Genomic DNA, 23,463 nt, shown 5'->3' with positions numbered 1-23,463 from the left:
GCAGATTGACCCCACGTCCTTCCTGATAAGAATTGTGTTGAAGTTGCTGATACATGCATTTTAGAAGAGCAGGATGTGCCCCAGGAATGTCTATTGGGGTCTAAAGGCTGCAAACTCTGGAAAAACCCACACCTGGTTAATCAGTAATCAGAAGGAACCTCTTGCTTGACCATTGAAACTGCTTGCTTAACAAGTTTTCTTTAAGGGACATGTCATTCTATTACTAATGTATAAATAAGTGGAAAACGTTCGAGGTAGTGGGACTCTTCGGGACTGGACTCTCCCTCTGGATGCATCTTGTGTTCCCCACTGGCAGACGGGCTGCCGCTTGGCCACTCTAGAGCCACACTCAGCTTCGATAATTATTGAGGGTTGGGGGTGTTTTACTAACTTGTTGTGGACATATGTAAGTACTTGAGACTAAGGAAAGTTTAACTTTAAGTGAAAGCACTCATTTGTGCCAGCCATCTATCAGTCGGACGGCAGTGTCTCTCTTGATTTATTTCCTGACAACACCTCGCACAGAGTAAAAGTTACCAAGAGCTTTGGGTTGAAAGAACCCCAGGTAACAACCAGATCCAGGGGAGTTTGGAGTGAATTCCAAAGCCAGGCGGCCTTCCAGGGAACTACAGTCCAGCAACTCCTTTTCATTTACCCCACTAAGGATTCATTTCCAGCACCTCTGCTGGTCTCAGCTGCAGCTTGGGGAGAGAGGAGAACTCCCCAGTAGGTAAGTCCTAAGTCATTTACAGCTTTATAGACAAACCAAACACTTCAAACTCTGTCTGGAAACACACAGGCAGCCAGCGTAGCTCATAGAGAACTGCCAATATACTCACTGTGAGATGCTCCCCTTACCAAATAGGCTGCCACATTTTGCGTTCGCTTCAGTTTCCAGATGGTTTTGAAGGTAAGCCCCATGTGGAGTGCACTACAGTAGTTTAGTCCTGAGGCGACAATGACAGTTGTTGCATCTGAAAGGAACAGCTGACACCTCCTGGCTGTGTGTAAATGACAAAAAGCAGAGCTGGCACATCACTGTGTCTTTGCATCCCAAGTTTGGCAGGTGCTTTTCAGACCTATGACAGAGATGTCCCCAGATCCATGGAGCTGACAGTCTAACTGAGGACATGAGATGACAAGTGAAGATAAAACCAGAAGGGGTTGGAGTAAAGAGATCGGGGTAGATAGGTTATGGATACAAGACGGTGAGTTTACTTGAATGTTCAGCATGGGGCCAGAGAGAGAGATTATTAGTGTTAATTTATTTTCAAAAAATACTTTTTAATTAATTCAATGAATACCACAGGGAGGGCTCAGCAGTCTTAGAGGTGAGGGGGAGTGATGGGAAGCAGTTGAGTCGATAGGAGCAAATAAGTGTGGGGGGAAAGGAAGAATGAAAAGGGAAGAGAGACTGAGGGGGGGCAGGAAGGAGAGGTTGGGGAAGGGACATATGGGAGAGGGAGGGAGGGTGGGTGGCAGGAGGAGGGAGAAGAGTGAGGCTGGCTGCAGAGGGACTTAGGAGGAGGTGGTTAGAGCAGTCCACAAATCAGCAGAGCATAAGGACCAGCCAAAGTGGAAGCTAGGGGGCACAGTCCCTGCTGACATGGCCAGGATTTACAGGCTGTGCTGATACTGTAGGGTGCTCCTCACTGCAAGCGGAGTCTCCAATTCCCTGGCACTGTCTGAGGACATTCCTGGGATGCACTTCATTCAGGATCCAGTGAGAAAGCCTGGGGAAGTTCCTGGGACCATTGGGGAAGACAAACCAGGGGGTCAGAAAGGGAAAGGCTATTGCCACTGATGTTGAAAGGAGGAAACATGGGGTCCACATCTGCAGGAGAAAAGGGAGGCCTCTCCCCCATTTGTGCTCATGCACCTCTTGCGTATTTTAGCCTTATGTGTACACACAATCACATAGGGGCAGGGTGGCTTGTGTGAGGAGCCCAGAAATCAGAATCAGACCCCAAAGCCAAGAAATTCATTTTTTAATCTCATGATACAACCCCCTCTCCCCCGCCATCATGATTTTTAAGGTCAGAGGGCTGGCAATATTGTCTGAGCCGAGGGCTGATCCAGCTGCCCCAGAATCAGGGTCTTGGAAGGCTACAAGTTCTTCCCGAGTCCCTGTGCTGGGGTCTGCACCAGCATGGGGATGAATTAGGCCCTCAGTGCCTCCTGATGATTAAAATAGGGACCTGCAAGAGAGAATTGCAGTGACTAGCCCTGCAGCCCATGACAAGGACCAGTCCCCTGGCCAAATTGCCCAATTGCCTGGTGCCCACCCACAATGCACCTGACTCAGGCCAATGATATTAGCTTCTTGCTTTCATGAGCCCTTCATTAACTCAGATTTTTATTTCTGAAACTGGCCATGCCACCATCCAGCTTTATTCAATTGGATTTTAAAAGGAAAAAGACAATTTTACTAAGAAAACACACACAGACCTCCAGGGGCTGGAAGAATACAGGAGCTGGTTGATAATGTGCTATGAAATTAGATCCCTTTAATGTTTTTTTTATCTATTTATTTTAAACTGACTCTTTTATACCTCTGATTATCCTGACCTTGCAGGCAAGCTCCCTAATGATGCACTAGCTATACCAAGTATTTGTAAAGCTGCACTGTGAGATTTATATGGTCCCTTGAGGTTCACAAATGCCTGATGAATGTGAATACACCTTTTGGTGTGCACGTACCAATGTGCTGCAGCAGCATCCAGAGTTGTTTTAAAAACAATTATCTGTATTAGTCACAAGGTTGGGTAAGGAAATCTTTTATAAGGCAGAGTTGTCAGCCTCAGTATACACGCAGTGGAGCGTGGGGTGGTGGAGTCAGAAATCCAATCTATTAAAACAGTTTGATAAATACCTTACATCATTCAGCATGAAAAATTATGCTTTGAACTATGCAACATATGTGAATTATCTTCTAATTTCATAAGACAGGAGCTCATTGTACAGCATTATGGAGGCGTCAGTAGCAACTCTACAGTTAAGGCTGCGTTATGACTTCCTCTGAAAGCAGAACTAAAATCTCTTTGTTTCATACGTTAATGATTGAATTTTGTCTCCACTTCTGAACTCTTCAAGGGACATTTCCATTTTTTTGTAATTTTTATAAGTAAAATGTTTCCTCTGCACCAGCTAGCAAATATTTTAAAAATGCTCCCCCACCTTTTGGGGAATTTTGTCCTGTTTTTCCTCACATATCTTTCAGTTTCTCCAGCTAAACAACCACGGCCATCATGTACTTGGAACATCACTGACAGGACAGGGTCTCTGTCTTTAAGGTTTCGATTATATTTTATGACTACAAAATAAGCGGTAGGTATTGAGGAGTAAGCTGGCTTTGGGAAGCACAGACAACCGAGACAAACTAGAAACAACGTGTAAGCACCTCTTTGTAATTGTGTTAATAGACTAACATCTGAGAAACACTGGAAAAGTAGAAGGGGTTAATCTCCATATATCCCAGAAGGGGTAAGAGGATGCTGGTTTGAGGAAAAGAGGATTAGACCCTAGAGATGGTGTGATAAACTATACCCTTTGTGACACCCTGTACCCTGTGTTCACCACTTTCATATATATTTTATATAATATATTTTGTACAAGTATGCTTTGTGAGGTATCATTTGAAAACTCAATCTGCTGAACGTCACTGTCCTGTTAAGATATGTGTAACAATACTGTTTGTGAAGCTATGAGATTTTACCATGCATCACTGCTGTAGTATGCTCCAATTTAAGAAAAGTAGGCCTAAACGATTTTTTTTCCAGAGACATGGACACATTGAGGTATCAGCATAATCAAATGAACCATCAGAGACTATCACCTAGATTAACTAACCATTCTTCAGCAATGGGGAGGTATATAACAAAGAATTTACATTTAGTGCTGGAAATGCTTCAAACCTCACATCCAGGGAAGACTGTTTGTGTGCACCCCGGTGGTGGGTAATCCTCAAAAAAAGAGGTTATAAAAATGAGAGACAATGACCTCCACATCACCTCTTCCCTTCCATCTCTACTTATGGCAGCTAGATCACTTGAAAGACAAAAGAAGTATCACTAAACTGGGGATTTTCCAGCCAGTACAAACAGCTGTAAGCTTTTATTGAGAAAAACTCCTTTTGTGGTTTTAAACCTGTTAGCCTTGGTAAAGTTTAGGAACTAGCTTGCATGTTTATCCTTTTGTTTCTTTTGTAACTAATTCTAATCTTTAAGCCTTATCACTTGTAATCACTTAAAATCTATCTTTCTCTTACTAATAAACTTGTTTTGTTGTTTTATCTAAAGTAATGTGTTTTGGTTGAAGTGCTTAGGAATCTCCATTTAGGTCAACAAGCCTGGTGAGTAATCATTACCCATTGTTGGAATGATGGACTATCTATGAGCTTCCACAGTCCAGAAGGGTACTGAACAGTATAAGACACATATTTCTGGGGCAGAAAGGCTGGGTCTGGGGATACGTGGGTGTTGTCCTGTATGTAATTCATGGATGGCTAGGTATATCAGTCATGTATTTAGCTGTGAATGATTTTACATGCTAATGGCTGTGTGCGAGCAGAGCCTGGAGGGGTTGCTGTTCACCAGCGAACCAATGTAAAAGCATCACAGGCTGGAGAGCTAGGGGGACACAACAGTCTAGCTTGCATCTTGGGGAATGTCACACACCTCTGTTAACCTCTTGTACACTATTGTAATAATCTTTGTACCAAGTATACCCTGTGATGTATCATTTGAAAACTCATTACTGTCCTGGTAAAATATGTGTAGCAACATTGTTTGTAGAGTTATAAGATTCCATTGTATGCTATTACTAAAACATGTTCCAAGTCTGATGAGTGGCCAAACTAGTTCCTCAGAGAAAAACGGCAAGCTGATGCCCCATCCAGCTGTAAACAAGGCCATTTATTGGTAGGAAAGGGGGAGTGGATGAAAAATCTACATCTCAGCAAAGGTGCATAGGGTTCCCATCCACAGAGACTGCCTGGTGCACATTCCCAGCTGGATATGATTATTGAAGGGCAGGAAAGGACTATAAAAAGGGGAAACATCCCAAGGGACCGCTCTCTCTCTCTCTCTCTCTCTCTGTCCATTGATTCACTGCACCAGAAGGAACAAAAGAAGCAGCCATTACCCAGAAGAGGTCTTGGCCTAACAAGTTTGGCCAGTAAAACTACTGAGAACATGTGGTAAGAAAAACTTTGCTTTGAATTGAACACAGATTGTTAAATTAGTCACAAGTAGCAGTTTATCTTTATTTTTCTTGTAACCATTCAAACTTTTATGCCTCATTACTTGCATTCACTTAAAACCTCTCTCTTTGTAGTTAATAAACTTGTTTTATCTAAACTAGTATGTTTGAATCAAAGCATTTGGGAAACTCCATTTGGGATAACCAGATTCGGCATATCATTTCTATAAAATGACGGACTTTATAGGAGTGCATAGTGTCCAGGAGAGAGCACACATTTCTGGGGAAAATCTAGGACTGGGAGTGTGCAATATAATTCAGGCTGATAAAAGCCTGGGTGCAAATAGCCAGTTGCAAGTGCACACAGACATACCTGGGAGTATTTATATGCTAGAGGCTAATTGTGAGTAGTCCAAGAGTGGAGACAACAACAGCAAAGCAGTGTAAAATGTACCTGAGATTTGAGGGGTGACAGCTTCTCAGTAGTCTAGATTCTACCCTGGTTATGTCACAGATGGCTCTGGAAAAACAAAAGATGTTACTTTTTCTTTTCTGTGACAAACTGAGAAAGCCTAATCTAATCTAACTTTTACCAGATATAAATCTAGATCTTCTGAGGCAGCCACTTTCTTTTAAATCATGTTCTATAAATAATTTGGTGGTTGGGTGGGATTGTCATCCAGCACCATTTGAGGAGAACACCACCTTGTAGAGGGGGGGCCTACAGGTTAAAGAGCCTGAAACTAAGATACCCCGCATTCCTCTCAGTCAAAGAGCATGGACAGAAATAGCCATTCCCAGTGGGCTGCAAAAGGAGGGTATTATACAGGGGAAGATGCTGATATACCAAACAGGAGAGAGGTGGAGGTACCTCTGTTGGTGATAGACAGACACAGATAATCTCTTGGATATAGGCCCATTATTCACTAGAATGTCACTGAGTTTCACCAAGATTAGCCAAAGGAACTACTTAGATCTGTCAGCTGATTCCATTCTCTGATGCTGCATCTCTGCTCCGTTTCTCCTAATCTAAATTTTCCCTAGTTTAAACCTCTCACTTCTTATCTATGTTCCCCTCATATCCGTGCTCATTCTCTTCCCCTCAGAGCCTCCCTTCACCTCCCTACTGCCTGCAAAGTCCACTTTTCAACATGCTTCCATGTCCCTGATCCCCACCATACCCCCTAAGCCAGCACCACATTTAACTAGTAAATATTTCTGCATATAAAACTATAATACATCTGTGTTTAAGAGATTAATTTCAATAGTGAAGTCTGGTGAAGACCAAGGACAGATATGGGGGAAGCACAGTGGGGAGAAAGGAGGATGGGGGTTGGGCAAGCATATGGACAATCTAAATGGGCAATGGGGATTTGTCGTGAAGGAGTGCCTCAGGGAAATGGAACTTCAATACTCTGCTCTAGGGGATAGGGAGAATATGCATTTATATGGATAGTTATTCACATGAATCACAGGTTTCAGAGTAGCAGCCGTGTTAGTCTGTATTCGCAAAAAGAAAAGGAGTACTTGTGGCACCTTAGAGACTAACAAATTTATTAGAGCATAAGCTTTCGTGAGCTGTAGCTCACGAAAGCTTATGCTCTAATAAATTTGTTAGTCTCTAAGGTGCCACAAGTACTCCTTTTCTATTCACATGAATAGCTATCAGCCAAAAAATGGGGTGTTGTGGGATTTTTCCATTAAGAGGAGAAATTGAGAAAGTCATGTATTTCTTTACTGAAATCTTGTTTATTTACAAAGAATGTACACAGTCCTGAATCAAGCAGGAGGCAGTTTCTTTGATCATAGTGCCAAGCCTCTTTCCAGCCAGCACTCTGCCCAAAATATTCTCTTGACTTTTGCTCAGAGCCATGTTACTAGTGCTTTTCTTGCTGACTCCTTGGCTTTCCTGTTGCCTTCTTTTGTAGAATATTGAAATTATAGAAATGTAGGTCTAGAAGGAACCTAAAGAAATCGTCAAGTCCATCCCCCTCACATCATGGCAGGACCAAGAAAACCTAAACCATTCCTGACAGGTGTTTGTCTTACTCTAACCTGTTTTTGAAAATCTTCAATGATGAGGATTCCACAACCTCCCTCCTTTGAAACCTATTCCAGAGCTTAACTACCCTTACAGTTAGTTACCCTTTGTCATAAATATAAAGGGAAGGGTAAACACCTTTAAAATCCCTCCTGGCCAGAGGAAAAACCCTTTCACTTGTAAAGGGTTAAGAAGCTAGGATAACCTCGCTGGCACCTGACCAAAATGACCAATGAGGAGACAAGATACTTTCAAAGCTGGGTGCGGGGGGAACAAAGGGTCTGGGTCTGTCTGTGCGATGCTTTTGCCAGGGACAGAAGTCTTAGAACTTAGTAAGTAATCTAGCTAGATATGCATTAGATTAAGATTTCTTTAAATGGCTGAGAAAATAAGCTGTGCTGAATGGAATGGATATTCCTGTCTTTGTGTCTTTTCGTATCTTAAGGTTTTGCCTAGAGGGATTCTCTATGTTTTGAATCTAATTAACCTGTAAGGTTTTTACCATCCTGATTTTACAGAGGTGATGCTTTTTACTTTTTCTTCCATTAAAATTCCTCTTGTAAGAAATTGAATGTTTTTTTCATTGTTCTTAAGATCCAAGGGTTTGGGTCTGTGGTCACCTATGCAAATTGGTGAGGATTTTTATCAAACCTTCCCCAGGAAGGGGGGTGCAAAGTTTTGGTGAGGATTTTGGGGGGAAAGATGTTTCCAAATGACTCTTTCCAAATAATAAACCCGGTTACACGTTTGGTGGTGACAGCGAAAGTCCAAGGGCAAAAGGTAAAATAGTTTGTACCTTGGGGAAGTTTTAACCTAAGCTGGTAAAAGTAAGCTTAGGAGGTTTTCATGCAGGTCCGCACATCTGTACCCTAGAGTTCAGAGTGGGGAAGGAACCTTCACACCCTTGCTGCAGATTAAATACATTACTACTTCTCCTGTCTTCCACAGACAAGGAGAACAATTGATCAGACTCCTCTTTATAACAGCCCTTTATGTATTTGAAGACTTATCAGGTCCCCTTGTAGTCTTCCTTTCTGAAGACTAAACTGTGACATTGCACTCCATATGCCTTATGAAAATATGCTTGGAATGTGAATATAATGTAACTGGACTATGCTTTATGCAAAAGGTCTCTTAGAAGGTATCATTACAAAGCTTATAATCTACTGAGTGTGTTCATCCTATTTGTATGTATGTATCATTCTTGTATCTACAACTACAAATATAAAGTTAGCTCTGGTTTCAGAGTAGCAGCCGTGTTAGTCTGTATTCGCAAAAAGAAAAGGAGTACTTGTGGCACCGTAGAGACTAACAAATTTATTTGAGCAGTAGCTTTCGTGAGCTACAGCTCACTTCATCGGATGCATTCGGTGGAAAATACAGTGGGGAGATTTATATACACACACAGAGAACATGAAACAATAGGATTTTATCATACACACTGTAAGGAGAGTGATTACTTAAGATGAGCTATTACCAGCAGGAATGGTGGGGGGAAGGAGGAAAACCTTTTATGGTGATAATCAAGGTAGGACATTTCCAGCAGTTAACAAGAACATCTGAGGAACAGTGGGGGGTGGGGTGGGGTGGGAGGGGGAGAAATAACATGGGAAAATAGTTTCACTTTGTGTAATGACCCATCCACTCCCAGTCTCTATTCAAGCCTAAGTTAATTGTACCCAGTTTGCAAATTAATTCCAATTCAGCAGTCTCTCATTGGAGTCTGTTTCTGAAGTTTTTTTTGTTGAAAGATAGCCACTCTCAGGTCTGTAATCGAATGACCGGAGAGATTGAAATGTTCTCCGACTGGTTTTTTAATGTTATAATTCTTGACATCTGATTTGTGTCCATTTATTCTTTATGTAGAGACTGTTCAGTTTGACCAACGTACATGGCAGAGGGGCATTGCTGGCACGTGATGGCATATATCACATTGGTAGATGTGCAGGTGAACGAGCCTCTGATAGTGTGGCTGATGTGATTAGGCCCTATGATGGTGTCCCCTGAATAGATTTGTGGACAGAGTTGGCAACGGGCTTTGTTGCAAGGATAGGGTCCTGGGTTAGTGGTTCTGTTGTGTGGTTGCTGGTGAGTATTTGCTTCAGGTTAGGGGGCTGTCTGTAAGCAAAGACTGGCCTGTCTCCCAAGATCTGTGAGAGTGATGGGTTGTCCTTCAGGAGAGGTTGTAGATCCTTGATGATGCGTTGGAGAGGTTTTAGTTGGGGGCTGAAGGTGATGGCTAGTGGTGTTCTGTTCTTTTCTTTGTTGGGCCTGTCCTGTAGTAGGTGACTTCTGGGTACTCTTCTGGCTCTGTCAATCTATTTCTTCACTTCAGCAGGTGGGTATTGTAGTTGTAAGAATGCATGATAGAGTTCTTGTAGGTGTTTGTCTCTGTCTGAGGGGTTGGAGCAAATGCGGTTATATCATAGAGCTTGGCTGTAGACAATGGATCGTGTGGTGTGATCTGGATGAACGCTAGAGGCATGTAGATAGGAATAGCGGTCAGTAGGTTTCCGATATAGGGTGGTGTTTATGTGACCATCGCTTATTAGCACCGTAGTGTCCAGGAAGTGGAATCTCGTGTGGACTGGTGCAGGCTGAGGTTGATGGTGGGATGGAAATTGTTGAAATCATGCTGGAATTCCTCAAGGGCTTCTTGGGTCCAGATGATGAAGATGTCATCAGTGTAGCACAAGTAGAGTAGGGGCATTAGGGGACGAGAGCTGAGGAAGCGTTGTTCTAAGTCAGCCATAAAAATGTTGGCATACTGTGGGGTAGCTCTGAGGTCCTATTATAATTATACAAAGTGTGGGCCATTAATGGTGGTTTAGAATCTTGAGGGCTCCCATTAACCAGGACAATCGGCTGTAAATGGCTCTGTTTACTTGTAAGCCTTCCTGTGTTCCTGTGAGTCAGGCCAGAAAGAATGGAGGCTGGGGTCTCACAGGACATGTGACCATGTCACCTGGTACTGGAAGACATCTTAAACCTGGTGCTTTTCCATTTAGAAGGAGGGGTGGGGGTCCATAGAGACAAAAGATTCCCGCCTTGTGCCAAAGCTATAAAAGGGGGTGGAACAGAACAAAGGGGGCTGCAGTCATGAGAAATCCCCTTGTTACACCTGAGCTGGAACTAACAAGAACTGTACCAGGGGAAAGTATTGGGCCTAGACTAAGGCGGACTCTAGTTTGTGAAAGAAGCTTATTGGAACATCTTTGAGGGTGAGATTTATCTGTATTCAGTTTCTTAATGTCTTAGACTTGCGTGTTTTGTTTTATTTTGCTTGGTAAGTTACTTTGTACTGTCTGTTATTTCTTGAAACCACTTAAATCTTACTTTTTATACTTAATAAAATCACTTTTATTAATTAACCCAGAGTAAGTGATTAATACTTGGGGGAGCAAACAGCTGTGCATCTCTCTGTCAGTGTTATAGAGGGCAGACAATTTATTAGTTTACCCTATATAAGCTTAGAGTAAAATGGATTTATTTGGGGTTTGGATCCCCATTGGGAGCTAGATGTCTGGGTGCTGGAGATAGGAAACTTGATGAGCAGTTTTGGTTAAAGTCTACAGCTTTGGGGGTGTGGTTCAGACACTGGATCTATGCTACAGCAGGCTAGTGTGTCTGGCTCAACAAGGCAGGGTTCTGGAGTCCCAAGCTGGCAGGGAAAACGGGCTCAGAGGCAGTCTCAGCACATCAGGTGACAATCCCAAGAGGGTCTCTGTGACCGAACCCATCACATAAACATGCTGAGTTTCTGTAACATTTCCTCATAGATAAGGTTTTCTAAACATTTTATCATTTTTGTTAAAATGTCCTCTGGATGTTTTCCAGTTTGTCCACATCTTTGCTAAAGTGTGGTGCTTAGAATTGGATACAGTACTCCTTCCTATGTCTTACATACAATACTCCTGCTAATACACCCCAGAATGATATTGGGGTTTTTTTTGCAGCCTAATCACATTGTTGACTAATGCTCAATTTGTGATTAACCATAACCCCCAGATCCTTTTCCATAGTATTACAACCTACCCATATATTCCCCATTGTGTAGTTATGCATTTAATTTTTTCCTTCCTAAATGAAATATTTTGCATTTGTCTTTACTGAATTCCATCTTGTTGAATTCAGACCAATTCTCCAATTTGTCTAGGTTCTTTTGAATTCTAGTCCTGTCTTCCAAAGTGCTTGCAAACCCTCCCAGAGCTTGTTGTTATGTGTGGATTTTATAAGCATACTCTCCACTCCATTATCCAAGTCATTAATGAAAATATTGAATAGTACCAGACCTCATTAGAGATGCCCCCAGTTTGACAGCCAACCATTAATAATTACTCTGAATACAATCTTTGTCTACCTTCTATCTTCATCTGGCTACTTATTACTCACAAACACACAAAGCTCCACCAAACAATAACCAGCTCTTGCATTTGCATTCAGACCCCAGGGAAAGCCCCTCAGACCACAGGGCTCCACTCCTACTCCAGCCTTGTCATGATAATCTGTGATTTGGGCAGCAGTGACTTCTACTGTTTCAGCTATCACAAAACAAAGGCATTTAATTTCTCCCTTATTTATCCTGAATGGAACAGATATCATCCCCACCAGCTTGAAGGAGGTTTGTGACTGCCCATGGATGCAAGACCCAACCCTCCAACATAACAATATTTTTCAATTGACTGGCTTGCTCATCCAGAACATTTAGCTCTAAAATGTATGAAAAGAAGATGAAAATGTGGAACATCAGTGCATAATCACAAAATATCTGTGCTACTTGAGTTTGTACCATGTAGATTGTGAATACTTAAACAGTATTATCTCTGTCTGAAAGCTCCTAGGAGCAGGGATTGTCTCTTATAATTGCTTGTACAGCATCAAGCACATTGATGGTATAAAATGACAAACTATAATAATGGTGGTTTGATTAAGCAAGACATGAATGATGCAGTAGGCAGCATATGCAAAACACAATTACTGACACATCAAAAGACACTTAATTTTCTCTATCATATCCAACCTAAACTTCCTAAAATGTGGGGAACTTCAGAGAACTGATTAGCATTAGACAAGTCCTGCATCTAGATAACCTTGATATGATAAAAAAAACTGAAACATGTTTACATAGATGGCAATAAAGCAAATGATTCACAATGTTAATTGAACAAGCAAATCTATGTGCATTTTACAGAAATGTGCAAAAGTAAATGCCATGAATATAGACAATGAAAACATTATACATAGGGTTGTTCGCTATCTTGCTCAAGATATTGTTCCAGAGTTAAGATTACAATGACAAGCAACAACAACAAGAATCAGTCACTTAAATTCTTGGTATTCCCACCTTTTCCTCCATTTTAGACTGCCTCTCTATTTTTTTTGTCTTTCATTTATCTAAAGGTGTCAAACTGGATTTATACTTCTTGTGTCCTATTTGGAGGCTCTTTCTGACTAATTTTCACTGCATATTTAATATAACATTCAGAAAGCATGAGATATCAAGTTTTTAAAAATCCTTGATGAACCCTCACCTAACAAGATCAAAGTTGTTGGAGAAAAGGAAAAACATTTGTAAACATTCATTAACTCAAGTGGAGAGCCTTGAAATCAAGTGAAATTCTTTTAATGGACTCATTTGGGGAAGTTCAGATTATGGTCCAAATCTTCAAACGTGTGTACATACTTATACTCATGCATGCATTCTTGAAAGTCTGGGTTCACATGTACTATGAGTACAAGCCATTATATTTTTAATTGGGTATCAATTTTGAATTTAATTTCCTTGCATCTAGTCAACTTATTTTTGAACAGATAAAATGGAAAATGTATTATTCCGAACCTGTGTAGAAGGCTGGTTTAAGAAATAATTCATAGAGAACATTTCTTCATCCTTTGAGACCATACTTCAGTTTACACTGTAGAGTCTGCTAACCACAACATGGGGTTCAAAAGCACAGAGGAGGGCTCTTGGTTCCACTGATGGGGAATCATAAATTACTTATTTTCTCTTGTGTTCAGAGTATTGAATGCTGCAATGTCATGTTTTGACTGAACTGCAATATTACTCAAAATTAGGATTGCCAACTTTCTAATCACACAAAACCGAACACCTCACCTCATGCCCTGTCCCTTCTCAGAGGCCCCATCCCCCACTCGCTCCATCCCCCTTCTTCCATTGTTCGCTCTTCTCCACCCTCACTCACTTTCACTGGGCTAGGGCACTGGGTTGGGGTAAGGGTGGGGGGTGAAGGCTCTGGCTGTGGGCTCTGGGGTGGGGCTGGGAATGAAGGGTTTGGGGTGCAGGAGGGACTCTTGGCTGGGCCAGGGGGTGGAGTGCAGGGTCTTGGCGGCACTTACTGCAGCTGCCAGGTCCCTGCGGCCTCTAGGCGCATGGGCAGTCAGGCGGCTCTGCGCTGTGTGTGCTGGTTGTGGTTCTTGGGGGCCAATGGGAGCTGTGGAGCTGACACTGGGGTGGGGGCAGCATGCAGAGCCTCCCAGTCCCTGGGCACCCCAGCGCCTAGTAGCTGCTTCCCGAAGCAGTGCAGAGCTAGGGCAGGTAGGGAGCCTACCTTAGCCCCAAGCCCACGCTGTGCATCCAATTGGACTTTTAAGGCCTGGTCACTCACCACACTGCTGTGAGGGATCCAAATGCTGAATCTTTAAGTCTCCAGAGTCTCAACACAGCTCAGACACTGCCTTTAACTTGGGGTCTCTAGGCTCAAACTAAGGCTTCAGATTTCTGTCTAGCACCCTCTTCTGAATGCTTCAACCCCAAGGTCTGATTGCTTTCCCTCAAGGACCAGTGCTGACCTCTTGGACTCACCTGTAGTTTAAACACACCCTCTGTGGCATTCTACACCTTGGGGGAGCACGCTGTAACCCCCATATTCCTCATTTTTGTATAATCGTGATCTCACATCTAAAACATGCCTTTAGATACGAGGTATCGGGGAAAGGTTCTGATCTGCTGAAAGTCAGTTCTCTATCCATATATGTGTATCATTAATGCATATGAAGTTATGAGAATTGTGTTTACGGTGGTCAATAAAACATGCTGTAAGTTGGGGAATCAGCCAGATATTAGCTCCCCAGAGGCAACAGCAAAGAAAGTAACTAACGCCCAGGCAGGGTGTCAAACAACCCATCAACAGCCATTGTCCAGCAAGGGAGCTACAATGCAATGACTCGCCTGCATGAGGCCACATCAGGGGAATTGCTCAACCTTGCGTGGAGAGACTCAGCAATGCCCCACAGACATGCCTGGACTTGTGCTCCCCAAGCACATGGACTGAGGGTATAAAACAAACAGAATGGACACATACTGGACCCTTCTCCTACCCTCATCTTCACTGCAAGCAATTAAGACACTGAGAAGACAAGACTCGAACAGAGGAGATTGGTCCAGGTTTAAGGAACAAACCTGTATATTAAAGACCGCAATATCCAGTGGGGTGAAAAAAACTGCTTAATCTAGATGTTGCCCAGTCTAATAGGGTTGAGAATTTAGACTGCATGATTATATTTTATTTTGGTAACCATTCTGACTTTTTGCCTATCCCTTAATATCACTTAAAATCTACCTTTTATAGTCAATAAATTTGTTTAATTATCTTTACCAGTGAGTTTGTATGAAGTATGGGGCAAATCTGCTCAGGTTTGCAAAAGCTGGTGTATGTCCACTTTCCATTGTTGAAGTGCTGAACCAATTAATAAATGTGCACTGCGCATCTTGAGCAGTTCAAGATGGTATATTCCTGGGGTACAATGCTGGGAGGATTTGGTTCTTGTGCCTTTCTCTGTGAGATTCATGAGTGGCTCTGGGAGCATTCATGCAATCTAGCTGAGTGTGGCGCCCCACATGCTGTTGTGCTAAGTGATCACACACGTGGAGGTGCTTGCTGCTGCTCACCAGCAAGGCATTGTGAGAGAGCACCCAGACTAGAGAGAGTTCAGAGGGCACAGCGATCCCACAGTCCCAGGTTGCACCCCAGGGGGATCCCGTCACACCCTCTTCCAGTACTCCAGCTGTGTGGACGCTCTGGGTTTACAGTTTACCTCTCTGGGGCATATGACAGGAGCAACACAACACACACACAGACTTTGCAAAGGATTCTAAAATGCCATTTTTATTTACTTAGTAACAGAAAAAATACACAGACCTAGACAAAAATAATGATCCTTACACACATCTCCCTGCCTCAATTTACTCACCATTTTGGAGCATTCTTTGGTAGGGGTCAGAGTCCTCTGGGAGGGGATGTCAAGGATCCTCCTCCTGCAATGCATGCATGCCTTGTCCCTCTCCCTCTCTAGAACAGTTTGCTTTGAATTTGGTTGATCCTGGCAGCCAAACCAGGCTCCTTTCACACAACTCCCCACTAGAAAAGCATGCCAATCTCTTTCTGCCTCCTGCCCCAAAAGCTTCCTGTCCCTCTAAAAGACTTTGCCTGTGTCTTTTCTAAACCCTTGTTATTTTGTCACTTTGGCTTCTATATCCTGTTCGGAAATTTTCCACTTTCTCCACTTCACTAGGCCTCTGCATTGATGCTTGGTTGAACTGGTTTCCCAATGCCTAAGCATACCCATTATTCAATGCTGAGCAATCCTAAAGTTTTAACAACTCTCCATTTTCCCTGTCCTGATGGGTGTGTGCTAGAGGGCTTTTCAAATGGTAATTTCCACAGTCACAGAGGCATTCCCTAGTAACTTCATAACATCAACCAGAATTTGTAAATTGTACATAGAGATTCCCCAAATCATCACACAAACTCCCTTCCATCACTGTGTTCCCTGCACAAGTTTCAGGCAGAGTCTGGCTCTATAACAGGTTAATGAGGCGTATAGGCTTTATCCAGCCCCAAACTACCATAATTTGGAAATTCAGCCTTAGTATGTTTACTCACTGGATATGGATCAGCTGTTCATAAGGAGGATGTAATCCTGTATGGGTGAAAGAAATAGCTAGAGAATCTTGCCTGATCTTTGGGGTCTCAACTAGCACAATGAGCTAGTTTATAAGGGGTTGAAAAATAGAAGCAAATTGCTGTGACATGACTCTCTAATGTTAATATTGAGAAGGCAAGCAAAGCAACTGTATGTTCTACTTTTTCTATCTGATATTGAATCACCGGAAACAGTGCAAAGACCTAAGAAAGGGTGATTGGAAGTAATTTGGGATCAGAATGAAATCTTATATCTTCATTCAAGGTGTAAACTGACTAAAGACATTAGGGTGACGTACTATAGAATGAGTATGTCTTCTCTAATAAAAGGTCAGAGGTCATGCTGCAAAGAGGTCATTTCTGAGAAATTCTGAGCAGAGAGAATAGATATGGTCATAACACCAGTTCTCAGAAACTAAAAACACAGAAGCAGATAAGCATTTCATACAGTCTTGATCACCCTGTGCAAAAGAACTTAACTCATACAATCAGTCTAGCATCTGAGAAAATGCATATTACAACTGGAACTGTCAAAGAAATTTAAATTATGCATGTAAAGCTGATTGGAATACTATACTTGGAACCAAGTCTTCATACTCTAGGGAGGATTCGTAGTTTCTATCCAGACTGAGTGCCATGCATAAAAGTTTGGCTGGCTTTGAAGCCATCACACACAGGTTTTGGAATACATGTGGTCCAGAAAGCAGCATATTTTTTTTTGTCTATAAAGCTAGAAGGGGAAACATACATTTATATCTAATTTAATTTTGAACAAACATGTTACGGTTGATCTGTTGCATGTGCATTAACTACTAATGACTCCAGGAGTTATGTGGAAAGGACAATAAACTATTTTGTGTTCACAGATTTTAGTAATTCATTATGCAGTCTTAATAGAGCATTCAGAGAGACTCCATAAGCTCAAAGTATTTGTTTAGGGCCAAAAAGGGACACCAAAGTCACTTGTTCAAATATATCCAAGATTGTTAGGGCTTGTCTACACTTAAAACTGCTGCAGAGCTCCTGTGAAAGTACTACCTACACCAACCGGAGGGGTTCTCCCGTTGGTGTAGATACTCCACCTCCCTGAGAGACAGTAGCTAGGTCAACAGGAGAATTCTGTTGCCCTAACTCTGTCTACATCAGGAGTTGGGTTGGTTTAACTGTGTTGTTCAGGAGTGTGGATTTTTCACAGCCCATAGTGATGTAATTATATCAACCTAATCATAGACGCCAACTTAGTGGGAAAAAATGGTGGGTGCTCAGCCCCCTTATCAAAACCTTCCCCTTCCCCCCAGCGCCTCCTTTCCACCTACGGCCCTATAGATCAGCACCTTCCCCTCCCCTCCCTGTACCTCCCTCCTGCCACAGATCAGCTATTTCGCAGGAGGGACTGGGAGCGAGGGTGCAACATGCTCAGGGGAGAAGGCAGAACTTGGCAGGAAGAGGTGTGGCGCAGGAGTGGGAAGAAGCAGGGTGGGGTGGGGGCATTGGGGGAAGTGGTGGAGTGGAGGCGGGGCCTAGGCAGAGCAGGAGGGAGAGCCCCACCCCGGGATATTAGAAAATCAGCACCTATTAATCTAATTTCCTAGTATAGACTGGGAATTAGTGACTGACAATTTGGTGGGGTATGAGGAGTACATCAGTATATTTAGTCCTTTTGCTAGTGGACATATCTGTGTCACAAAACTGTTGTCATAATTATTGCTACCTGGCGTCCTACTTGACATTGTTACTAGGTAGATTACATTGGCATGGAGATGAGAATCCAGTGGGTTTCGACCCTTCTGAAAAGAACTGAGGCCCATTTGCAGGTCATGTTGAGGAGCTTTAGATGTTTTTATACTAACACATGCATTCTGGCTGCAACCTTATTCAATTTTAATTAGGGTTCATCAGATAAAAAGTTAGTAACCTATGCTTTTCATAGTACTCCTCAAGATTTTTTTCTTGAATAAAATGACTACAAAAAGATAACCAAAAATGCTTTATTTCACCAATAGCCTTTAACCAATAACATAAATGGTGGCCATAATATTGAGTTCAGAACAGTTCCAATAACCCAAGAAAATTATACTGAAAACATTAACCAATATTTTATTCCTATAAAAATAATAATAAAAAAGTTACATTCATTTCAGGAAGAAGTGTGTCTACATTTTTGAACAATAAATTAAGCTTTGAAATATTATCAATTTACATTTTAATGATTTAAAAGACAAGCACATTTAAGGATACAGAATTATCTCCCTTCCTCCCCCCCCCCCCTTCCAACACATCAAATCTTTTACAACTTTTATGCAAAAAGAAAAGGAGTACTTGTGGCACCTTAGAGACTAACAAATTTAGTCTCTAAGGTGCCACAAGTACTCCTTTTCCTTTTGCGAATACAGATTAACACGGCTGCTACTCTGAAACTTTTATGCACTGGCAGCTAAGATCTCAAAAGAAGACATTACTCAATGGCACAGACACAACCATTAACAAAAAATAGCCAGAATCATTAAACATGTATTATTTTACATGCTTGATCTACATCTCAGATAAAAACTCTACCTGAACATATATAAAAATATAAATTTAGTCATTGAAATAATGGAAACTTTTCAAGTTGTTTGTCAAATTCCTGGCTTCCCCAAGTCTCATATATTTTATTCTAGTAATAGAGAGAACAGGACATGTCAAACAAAACAAAGGCCAACTTTTAATAACACATTTATTATCATGTATACTTATTACATCTTAAAGCTTTGGTAAAATCATCTGCTCCATTTTTCTTGTCTGTCTCTCTCTATTAATGTTACATGGACGAAGTGCAGAAACAGATAGATAAATTATGGTTACTACTCACTACAGAAATCTGGAATACATGCATTAATGTTTGCCATTTATTTTGTGAAACCTGGATTTGATATTTACATTTGAGTGTATATACTAACTCCCTTCCTCGTCCTCCTCATGACAGTAACTTAATTTCCTTTGGAAATTAGGAAAAGAACAAATTTAACAACAGACCATTATTTAAGTAAATGAAGCCTTGAATCAGAAGGGTGGGCACTGATTGATAACGAGAGTCAACTGCTACTTTGCCAAACTATCACTTACTAATGGAAAACTAAAATTTACCTTAGCTGACACTCAGGTATTTTGAACTTTCTTTCCTAGACAGGATTTAGTCAGTTTTCCTCCTCTTGGATAGAAAGCTAACTAATTTCTCTGTGTCAAACTTGAAGGTGATCTACAAAGGATTTTAAATGAATAATGCCGCTCACTTGAAGACCTGAAAGAGTGGGCTGGCTGCCTTCCCCCCACCCCCAAAAATATTAGAAATATCAGGGATATCAAATCAGTTCTTTTCAAGAGGATTTCTTGAAGGTCTGACAGCAAGTGTGCTCTGAGCACACTCACCTAAATTAAAAGGACGGAGATTGACTATTTAGGAAAGACATCCTTTCCCCAAAATGTTCATTGGTATTATGTGGTAGACAGCTGTCTGGCTAACACTTTCTTCCTTTCTGAAGTCCTCAACATTTATGATGTCATAACGTTACAAGTTCTTCAGTCACCATGGACTTTTCCAAGAAATTCATAATGTAAAAATAAGCAGAAAACAACCATCAACCTTTTTTTGGAAGAAATACAACTTTCAGGTCTTGTTTACACACCCCTAAGCCACAAAGGGCACAAGTTCACTTTACTATATCCTTCATAGATCAACTTCAACAGGAAAAAACATGATGAACACGATTTTCTATTAAATAGAAAAATTGGTCTCCGTTCACTCCTACAGAAATAACATATATAAACACAGTTTAAAGAAGAATAAAAAAATGGGACTTGTGTCTTTTTTCACTTTATAATGTTTTAATTAAGACTTTTCTTTTTAAAGAATTTGTTCTGCTCATTCATTAAGTTAGAAATTCAGGTCTTGACTGCCCTAAAAAGAATTCTCCCCTGCTTTTATAAATAATTCACACATGCTGACACCAGCAGAAATAAAGCAAATGCTAAGAGTTCTAATGTAGGCAGACTTCAGCATTATCTAACTCTACTTGCAGCAAATATAAACAATAGGGTGTTCAAAACAAAGATGGCAGCTGTTATTTTTTTTTATGTTCAAAGGGTACTAATGCTGCTAACACTGGTAAAGCAGAACTGGCTTTAGCAACAACTGGAACCTTGAAAAAAAAAGGCTGTAGTGTGGACAGAACCAGTGATGACGAGAACTACTGAAATGATCACATCACAAGAATTAAGACAGTGAAAGCTGAGCAACTGAAAAATGAAAGGGAATTTTAGTCAAACTCTTGCTGCTTATGTTAACACCTATTTAACTTAAATGATTAATTAATATTTTGGATATAGGAAGATTCAAAATCTTCATCCCTTCAGTTCAGCTGAAACAGCGAGTAAAAAATATCATCTGAGACCCTCCAAAAAGTCTTAAGCAAAATCAGGGAAACACAAAAGGGAACAAGGTCAATTTTTTTTTTTGCAGGACATCACTATGTATCTCTTTGGAAATATTTAGTGGAGCCTTTACTATATTATAAATGAAACATGCAGTACTAATGGCTACCATTTTCTGGAATTTACTGAATTCCTACTTTACCCATCTCTCCCCCTTTTCTTTATCTTAGTACAGAGCAGTTCACACATGCAGTTTAAGTTTCAAGTGTTCTTAATATTTAAGGAAAGTTTGTCCAGTTAAAAAAAAATCCACGCTTAGAAGCTAAGAAACTACTAAGCTACAGAAAATTCAGCTATACAAAATGGATGGAACATAATTATAATATATACTTGCCTTGCACTTCTTGAACTTGTATTTCCCATAAGGAAAAATTTAAAAGCATATCAGTGTACTGTACCATCAACTAAAGATTTGTTTATTGCAAAAAACTCACATCTCTGAAATATGGCAAATCCTATTGATTGTGGATATAATGTATTGTACATTTTTTAAATACATCAGAAGTAAGAAGCCTGCCAAACAGTGAGTGGGGCCATTGGACGATCAAAGAGCTAAAGGAGCACTCAAGGAAGACAAGGCCATTGCAGAAAAGCTAAATTAATTGCATCAGTCTTGACTGCAGAGGACGTTAGGGAGATTCCCACACCTGAGCCATTCTTTAGGAGACAAATCTGAGAAACTGTCCCAGATTGAGGTGTCAACAGAGGTGGTTTTGGAACAAATTGATAAATGAAACAGTAATAACTCAACAGGACGAGATGGAATTCAACCAAGAGTTCTGAAGAAACTCAGATATGAAATTGCAGAATTACTAACTGTGGTATGTAACATATCACTTAAATCAGCCTCTGTACCAGATGACTGGCAGATAGCTAATGTAACACCGATTTTTAAAAAAGGCTCCAGAAGTGATTCTGGCCATTACAGGCCAGTAAGCCTAACTTCAATACCAGGCAAATTGGTTGAAACTGTAGTAAAGAACACAATTATCAGACACACAGATGAACGGGATATGTTGGGGAAGAGTCAACACAGCTTTTGTAAAGGGAAATCATCCCTCACCATAATATAATAATAATTCATATTAGAATTCTTTGAGGGAGGTCAGCAAGCATGTGAACAAGGGTGATCCAGTTGAGAGAGTGTACTGGATTTTCAGAAAGCCTTTCACAAAGTCCAGCACCATCAGTCATGAGATTAGAGACAAGATCCTCTCATGGACCAGTAACTGGTTAAAAGATAGGCAACAAAAGTTAGGTATAAATGGTCAATTTTCACATTGGAGAGATGAATAGAGGGGTCCCACAATGATCTGTACTTGGACCTGTGCTGTTCAACATATTCATAAATAATCTGGAAAAGGGGGTAAACAGTGAGGTGGCAAAGTTTGCAGACAAGACGGAATTACTTAAGATAGTGTAAGTCCAAAGCTGACTGTGAAGAGTTACAAAGGGATCTCACAAAACTGGATGACTGGGCAAGAAAATGGCAGATGAAATTCAATGTTGATAAATGCAAAGTAATGCACATTGGAGAAAATAATCCCAACTGTACATAAAAAAAATCAGGGTTCCAAATTAGCTGTTACCATTCAGAACGAGATCTTGGAGTCGTCATGGATAGTTCTCTGAAAACATCTGTTCAATGTTCAGCAGCAGTCAAAAAAGCTAACAGAATGTTAGGAACCATTAGGAAAGTGATGGATAGTAAGACAGAAAATATTATAATGCCACTATATAAATCCATTGTACATCACACCTTGAATATTGTGTGCGGTTCTGGTCACCCCATTTAAAAAAAAGATATATAGAATTGGAAAAACTACAGAGAAGGGCAACAAAAATGATGAGGGGGATGGAACAGATTCCACCTGAGAAGAGAATAGAAAGACTGGGACTGCTTATCTTAGAAAAGAGACGACTAAGAGGGGATATAATAGCAGTTAATAAAATCATGACTGGGGTGGAGAAAGTGACTAAGGAAGTGTTATTTACCCCTTTACATAACACAGGAACCAGGGGTCATCCAATTAAATTAACATAAGGAGGTATTATAGATTCATAGATACTAAGGTCAGAAGGGACCATTATGATCATCTAGTCCGACCTCCTGCACAACGCAGGGCACAGAATCTCACCCACCCACTCCTGCGAAAAACCTCTCACCCATGTCTGAGCTACTGAAGTCCTCAAATCGTGGTTTAAAAACTACAAGGAGCAGAGAATCCTCCAGCAAGTCATCCATGCCACATGCTGCAGAGGAAGGCGAAAAACCTCCAGGGCCTCTTCCAATCTGCCCTGGAGGAAAATTCCTTTCCGACCCCAAATACGGCGATCAGCTAAACCCTGAGCATATGGGCAAGATTCACCAGCCAGATACTACAGAAAATTCTTTCCTGGATAACTCAGATCCCACCCCACCTAACATCCCATCACAGGCCATTAGGCCTATTTACCATGAATATTTAAAGATCGATTAATTACCAAAATCATGTTATCCCATCATACCATCTCCTCCATAAACTTATCAAGTTTAATCTTAAAGCCAGATAGATCTTTTGTCTCCACTGCTTCCCTTGGAAGGCTATTCCAAAACTTCACTCCTCTGATGGTTAGAAACCTTCGTCTAATTTCAAGTCTAAACTTCCTCGTGGCCAGTTTATATCCATTTGTTCTTGTGTCCACATTGGTACTGAGCTTAAATAATTCCTCTCCCTCTCCGGTATTTATCCCTCTGATATATTTAGAGAGAGCAATCATATCTCCCCTCAACCTTCTTTTAGTTAGGCTAAACAAGCCAAGCTCCTTGAG

At 41.1% G+C, this 23,463-nt stretch overlaps 1 long non-coding RNA gene across 1 annotated transcript; it reads right to left on the bottom strand.

Moving 5' to 3' along the window:
- Nucleotides 1-3,241: 3,241 nt before the first annotated feature.
- LOC122458863 lies at nucleotides 3,242-22,383 on the bottom strand. Its single transcript, XR_006279153.1, has 3 exons — nucleotides 20,689-22,383; nucleotides 5,247-5,260; nucleotides 3,242-3,253 (listed from the first exon to the last, which is right to left on the bottom strand). It is a non-coding gene; the product is annotated as an uncharacterized LOC122458863 (long non-coding RNA).
- Between the last annotated feature and the right edge of the window lie 1,080 nt (nucleotides 22,384-23,463).

Source organism: Dermochelys coriacea, chromosome 2, assembly GCF_009764565.3.
Source record: "Dermochelys coriacea isolate rDerCor1 chromosome 2, rDerCor1.pri.v4, whole genome shotgun sequence".
Taxonomy (NCBI): Eukaryota; Metazoa; Chordata; order Testudines; family Dermochelyidae; genus Dermochelys; species Dermochelys coriacea.
The sequence above is the reverse complement of the archived record's forward strand: the minus strand, read 5'-3'. Positions and strand labels throughout refer to the sequence as shown.